This window comes from Mus pahari, chromosome X, assembly GCF_900095145.1.
Source record: "Mus pahari chromosome X, PAHARI_EIJ_v1.1, whole genome shotgun sequence".
Classification (NCBI taxonomy): domain Eukaryota; kingdom Metazoa; phylum Chordata; class Mammalia; order Rodentia; family Muridae; genus Mus; species Mus pahari.
Window position 1 is genome coordinate 94,280,168 of NC_034613.1, and position 7,531 is coordinate 94,287,698.

Consider the following 7,531-nt stretch of genomic DNA (forward strand, 5'->3'; position numbering starts at 1 on the left):
CTGGGTGGGACAGTTTCTGGATGGTCCATCCTTTTGTCTCAGCTCCAAACTTTGTCTCTGTAACTGCTTCCATGGGAGAACACAGTATTTTTAATGTCCTTTACATCTCTGATATTCTAAAGAGATCTGGATCGTAGAACGTCTCTTGGGAAGAATGGAAACAAAAGCCTACCTTAGTAACATGTATTTGTAAGCATAGCCTTTGGAGCTGAAAGCAGCAGGATCAGGAATTTATTTCATCTTCTACTACAAAGAGTTAAGGGCTAGCCTGGTCTATATGAGATCTTGTCTTAAGAAAAGAAATTAAAAAAATGAAACAACGTATAGGTATTTTTAAGGATCCCTTTTTTCTCTGTGGGGGAGGGTAGATATGGACCATTCTCAGGGCCTTGAATATATTAGGTAGGTGCATTGCTAGCTTACTTTATCTCTCTTTTAAAATACTTTTAAAAATTATATACATTGCTATTTTGCCTGCATGCATGTCGATGTGAGGGTATCTGATCCCTGGAATGGGAGTTACAGACAGTTGTGAGCATCTGTGTAGTTGCTGAGAATTGAACCCAGACCAAGCTTCAGTTTGTCTCTTAACATAAAAACGAATTGGTAGTTCAGTAAGAAAAGAACGTCAAAGCTATATATATTCTTACAAGTGTTGCTTTGTTAAGCTTAGTTGTTCATTTTATTTTTGAAATATTGGGGTTTTTTTTTGTTTTTTGGTTTGTTTGTTTGTTTGTTTTTTTGAGGCACAGTTTCACAATCTGGAACCCACTACGTAGCCCAGTCTGGCCAGGAACTTGCGTTCCTTCTGCTTTGACTTCCCAAGAGCTAGGATTACAGTCATGATACATCACACCTGGCTGACTGCTTTTAATTTAATTTTTATTTTACTTCCTTTTTGCTTAGTATTTTTTCCTACATTTCCTCTAGATGGTGCTCCATAATAAAAAATCATTTTGTAATCGAAAAGCTATCAAAAAACATGTTTAGCCAAAAGATACACCCAATGAATTCCAAAATCTGTAGTGTATTTTATCTATATCATAATTTATGATTCTAGGAATATGAAACATAATTATATTTACTACATTTTACAAGGTTATTTAATATAGCACAAACCACCATCTGTATGGACTACTACCATCTGTTACTACCACTGTATACCAATTTCATTTCTCATGTCTGTGTTATGACATCCAGCCATTAATTGGTGTTAGAATGCAGTACCCCATTGATCTGCTAAGTGCCGTGTTTCACTCATGGACTAAAGCTTTTAAGATCATGGAACATTCTAATGTAGGAAAAGGCCGTTATCTTTATGGAGATGGTCACTGGTTAGTCAACCAGGCTTCAGCAGATGGCCTCATATCCATTAATATATGAGCAGCTCAAATTAGACTGGGTGGTAAGGGTAGGGAGATAGAAGATGGATCTGGGAGGAGTTAAGGGAATGACTGAAGGTGAATCTAATCAAAATACATTATACACATGTATGAAATGCTTAAAGTATAAAAATATACTTTAGAATAAATAACTCCACAGAAAACTATGGGACACCTAGTGTTATATTTCATTTATAGTTCCACAAAAGCATCATGAGCCATAAAGATAAAATATTTTATCTATATTATATAGTTTATTATTATAATACTTTATTAAACCAAAATATTTAAACTTCCATTTAAATACTGGATATATTCTATATTGATTTGACTTTTATTAAAGGTAGAAAACAAAATTCAATCAATTGTAATAATTTTACTGTGGCTTTTAAACTCTTTGTTATGGTTTGTATCTTAAATGTCTCCCACCCAACTCCTCCAGTCTCTTGTGTTGAAGGCTTGGCCTCCAGCTTGGAAGTGGTGTAACCTTTTGAATATAGGTCCCAGTAATAGAAAGGTAGACTAGTGGAGGCATGTTCTTGTAAGAGATACTGAACTCAGAAGTGAACAGATTTATTTCACCGTGCTCTCATTACAGGCCCAAATTGACCAGGCCAAGAAACTGTGGACTAAAATCCTTAAAACTGAATAGAAAATAAACCTTTTCTCTCTCTGATTTCTCTTGGGTATTTAGTACAGCAAAGGAAAGTAGACTGTCATATTCTTCATTCATCACTATCCCATTTTATAGTCTTCCCAAGGAACAGACTAAATCTACAAATCTAATATCCATCATAGGTCCACTTCTTAACCTATTTCTGAAGTGCAATGGTAATAATTCCTTGGAATCTCAACAGTTTATACTTTCAAATTAAACATCAATTTAAAAGACACGGCATGCTATCTCTGGATACCATGGTGTTTCAGGAGGCTGGTGTGTGTGTGTGCGTGTATGTGTGTATGTGTGTGTGAGTTTTGTGCAAGTGCATTGGATAGAGATTTGTGGTACTAGAGATCAAACCTAGGGGGTCCCATATGCTAGCCATATGTTCTGCAGCTGAGTACATCCGTAGGCCTACAATTTTTTGTTTTGAGTTTGGATTCTATCCTATCAGATCTTGAAGTTAGTTGCCATTTTAAAATAATTACTCACCCATTAAATATTTAAATGCAGCCAAATTGGTTATTTTATTTTCTCTTTGCACCAGCTGCTATTGCTGAGAATTTTTAAAGTAATTAATTTTTTAAAACCACAGGAGCTCATGTATCTCATGGTTGGCATGGAACTTCAATATGCAGCCAGTGACAACCATGAATTCCTAATCTTGCATCACTTCCCAAGTGCTATGCCTAACAGTGTACACTACTATGCCTGACATATATATATATATATATATATATATATATATATATATATATATATATATAGTTTCGTGAATCTTAATCTAGCTCTTAATTAACTGTGTTGTTGAGAATGGCCTTGAACTTCCCCAGTGATGGGATTACAGGCATATAGCAACCTGCCCATCTTATTCAGTGCTAGGGATTGAATTTAGAGCTTCTTGCATGAATCCACCTATACTAGTTAAACCATTTCACCAGCTTCTTTAAATTCTTTTGGATTTTATTTATCCAACACAGAGATGATATTTTATTTTATTTTATTTTATTTCTTTTTTGCTGTTTCATTTTTGGTTTTCTGAGATAGGATTTCTTTGTATAGCCCTAGCTGTTCTGGAACTCTCTCCCGATAATCTGCTGGCCTAGAATTCAAAGAGCCAACTACCTCTGCCTCCCAAGTGCAGGGATTAAGGCATGTGTCACCACTCTGACAAGAAATGGTGTTTTCAAAATCATTTTTTAGATGCACAATAGGATTCATATTTCATCAACAACAGCATTTTTCTTAGTTTACACTTAGATAATAAGGTTTTAATAAAATTTTTTCAAGAATATTTATTCTTTCTTTATTAGTAAAATGTCAACATTCCCTTTAACATTGAAATAAAGCAAAAAAAAAAACCTCTGGAAAAGTAATTAATAATCAATAGCCTGGATATTCCTGGAGATTCAAATGAGATCTTCAAATCCTACACAGATACTTGTCAAATATTCAGCATTTGCCAGGAATGATAGGGCAGCACCCCTGTGTAAGCTTTGCACTCTGGGAGCTGAGAGGAGTCCAAGGTCAACCTAGGCTACAGAATAAATTCTGGGCAAGTCAAAGCTATACAGAGAGACATTGTCTCAGTAAATTGAACAGCAACAGTAGCAGTAGACATACTCTGAAGCTGAACAGCTGTAATAGCTTTTTAGACAGGCTTATTTTACTACCCTTTGCTCTACTTCAATTTCAGATTGAAAAGTCCAAATCAAACTGATTCTAATCCCCTCCACCACCACCACCCCCCCCGTCTGATTTTGCTTGTTTTAGTTTTCTCTAGACAGGGTTTCTCTGTGTAGCCCCAGATGTCCTGCAACTCACTCTGTAGACCAGGCTGGCCTTGAACTCAGAAATCCGCCTGCCTCTGCCTCCCAAGTGCTGGGGTTAAAGGTGTATGCTACCACTGCCTGCAGTTCTTTCATTTTTTAATTTAAAAATTGTTTCATAACTTCGTATGTGATTACTGCACTTAGAGCATTTCATCTTCCAACTCCTCCTGTATCTTTCCCTCACTCAAATTCATTAACTCTTCTTCAATTATTGTTCTTCTGTAAACACACACACACACACACACTAAAACTTGTTGAGTCAATGAAGTGTTGTTTGAGTGTTTATATGTTTAGACCTGACCATGTGGGATTGGATAAATTATCATAGGACTCGTCCCTAGAGAAGACTTAATCTCCTTCTCCCAGTAGCTCTTAGTCAAGGGATGATTTCTTCCGTGCAATTAAAATTTTGTATTGTTATTGTGCTGGTCATATTTAGGTGACTATATTGTTGGTATTTCATAGGTGTATCTTCCCTGTGATGTGTAGAAGACACTGTCTCATAGCAGCTATCCTGAACCTCTGGCTTTTACAGTTTCTCAGCCCCTTCTTCTATGATGTTCCCTGAGCCTTACATATAAGGACTCTGTGCAGTTCTGTCAGTTGGGAAGCGCTACCCCATGGTCACTTGATCTCTGAATTTTGACCAGTTTTAGATTTCTGTAGTGATCTGTAATGGGGATTTTGTTAGTCATTGGATATTAGTGGCAGCTTTGTCACCCTGTGACATTCATATATATATTTATATATGTGTCATATATATGACACATATATTCATATATATAAATATATATGAATATATATATATATATGAATAGACAAAGTAATACATTTCCTTATTGGTATGTTCTTTTCTTTTTAAAAAAAGATTTATTTTATTTATTATACGTAAGTACACTGTAGCTGTCTTCAGACACCAGAAGACAGAATCAGGCCTTGTTACAGATGGTTGTGAGCCACCATGTGGTTGCTGGGATTTGAACTCAGGACCTCTGGAAGAGCAGTCAGTGCTCTTAACTGCTGAGCCATCACTCCAGCCCCTTATGGCATTTTCATATTTCCTTAGTGTAACTTCCTCTTTCTTCTGTCTCCACCTGTATTGCCCCCTCTCCCACTTAGAGCCTGTTAGTTCATCTCTTTTCCCCCTTTAAAATGCTTCTTCTCCCCATTCTACCTCCATGGCCTCTTATTGCTTGCCTAGTTTCTGAAATTATTACAGTTATGTAATTAACATCTGAAACTGGGAGCTAGGATCCACTGATAAGTGAGATCATGCAACATTTGTTTTTCTGGAACTGGGTTATTCCACTCAGTGTAATTAATATTTACTAGTCCCATCCATTTACCTGAAAATTTCATGAATTTCATTTTCCTTTATAACTGAGCACAAGTCCAATGTGTTCTATTTTCATTTTCTATTCATCAGTTGAAGGACCTTTATATTGATTTCATTTCCTAGCTATTGTGAATAAAACAGCATTAAACATAGTTAAGCAAGTAGCTATGGAGTAGAATGTCATGTCCTTTGGGAATATGCTGAGGAGTGGTATAGCTGGATCATATGGTAAAGCTATATTTATCTTTTTCAGAATTCTCCACACTGATTTCCTAGTGGCCTCACCCATTTGCAATCTCAACAGTAAATGAGGAGTCTGTTTTCCCCTAATCCAGCATTTGTTGTCCACTGTTCTCTTGCTCTTAGCTGTTCCGAGTGGGGTAAGATAAAATGTCAAAGTCGTTTTAGTATGCACTTTTCTAGTTGCTAAGGATGTTGATCACATTAAAAGATATTTGTTAGCCATTTTTATTTCTTCTTTAGAGAACTCTCTGTTCAGATCCATAGCCCATTTTTCCTTGAATTGTTTGTTTTCAAAGTTTTTGTATATCCTGAATATTAATCCTCTATCAGATATATAGCTGGCTAGGATTCTATCCCACTTGGTGGGCTTCTTCTTCACTAACTTGATTGTTTATTTTGCTATACAGAAGATTTATGGTTTTATGAATTCCCATTTGTAAGTTGCTGGCCTTAATTACTGAGCCAGTGGAGTCCTATTTATAAAATCTCTTCCTGTTCCTATACCTTGTAGAGTATGTACTGTGTTTTCTTCTAGCCATTTCAGCATTTTAGCTTTTATATTCCGGTCTCTGAACCATTTAAAAGTTTATTTTTGTGCAATGAGCTAGATACCAGTCTAATTTCATTCTTCTATAGGTACACATCCAGTTTTCTTATGATCTTTTGTTGAAGATGTTGTCTTTCCTCCTGTATGTATATTTGGCATCTTTGCCAAATATCAGATAGCTGTAATTTTTCACATTCATGTCTGAGGCTTCTATTTTTACACACACACACACACACACACACACACACACACACACCCCAAACACCCCCACACATCTGGTTTCATGCAAGTAACAATATATCCTGAAATCGAGTATGGTACACACTCCAGCATTAAACAATTGGTAGAACTGTTTGGTAAGGATAAGAAGATGTGGGCTTGTGGAAGGAGGTATGTTAAAAGGTCCATGCTATTCCTTTCCAAGATGTTTATGGCCATATGTTTCATCACAACAGTGGAAAGCTAGCTAAATCAACTCAATAGCCCATGAAACCTTCTCGAAAATAGGCCATATACTCACTCTCACACACACACACACACACACACACACACACACAAATATTAGCAATTTCAGAAAGCTGAAGTATCTCTGTGTAACTTGTCTAGCCACAATGCAGTAAAGCTTAAAGTCGGCAGCAAATTAAGTCTCTAAAAAGTATTCAAACTCTTGGAGATTAAACAACATATTACTGAATGAGTAATGAGCCAAAAATATCTTAGAACTAAATGAAAATTGAAATACAATACAGTAAAACCTGTGGGAATATTAAAAGTTACCTTAAGAGGGAAATTTTTAGCTCTAAGCATCCACATTTGAGACTCAGAAAGAGTACAAATAAATGACTATTATAATAATCCAACACAAGAGTTTGAAAAACAAGATCAGACCAGACCCAAATCCAGTAGATGGCAATAAGTAATAAAGTAAAAGCAGAAACTGATGTAATAGAAACAAAGAAAGTAATACAGAGAATCAACAAATCTAAGAACTGGTGCTTTGAGAAGATAAGAGCTATAGACTCAGTTAGCAGTAGCAGCAACAACAAAATAAACAACAACAACAAACTCAAATTAATAAAATCAGGGATGAATAGAGGAGCATTACAATAATCACTGAAGAAATTCTGAGTAAGAGAATTACTTAAAAACCTGCACTCTGCTAAGTTAGTAAAAATAAATGAACAAACTTTTCGATTCATCTGAAATACCAAAATTAAACCAAGAAGACAACATAAACAGACACATAACAAATGAAGAGATTGGGAAAAAACTAGTACAAATCCTTTTAACTAAAAAGAGCCTAGGTTTCTTTGATGGGAAGAAATACAGAGGAGACTCTTTTTTTTTTTTTTTTTTTGATTTATTTACTTATTTATTTATGTAAGCACACTGTAGCTGTCTTCATACACTCCAGAAAGGGGAGTCAGATCTTGTTCAGGGTGGTTGTGAGCCACCATGTGGTTGCTGGGATTTGAACTCAGGACCTTTGGCAGAACAGTCGGGTGCTCTTACCCGCTGAGCCATCTCACC

At 35.9% G+C, this 7,531-nt stretch overlaps 1 long non-coding RNA gene across 2 annotated transcripts in view; it reads left to right on the forward strand.

Moving 5' to 3' along the window:
* LOC110313248 overlaps positions 1 to 7,531 on the forward strand; it is a 46,455-nt gene that overhangs the window by 35,128 nt on the left and 3,796 nt on the right. Inside the window, exon 1 of one of the 2 annotated variants that reach the window (XR_003843051.1) lies at positions 5,475 to 5,591. The exons of the other annotated variant lie outside the window; for it this stretch is intronic. This is a non-coding gene — a long non-coding RNA (uncharacterized LOC110313248). Of the gene's footprint in view, positions 1 to 5,474; positions 5,592 to 7,531 lie in introns of those variants that run through there. 2 annotated transcript variants of the gene reach the window in all.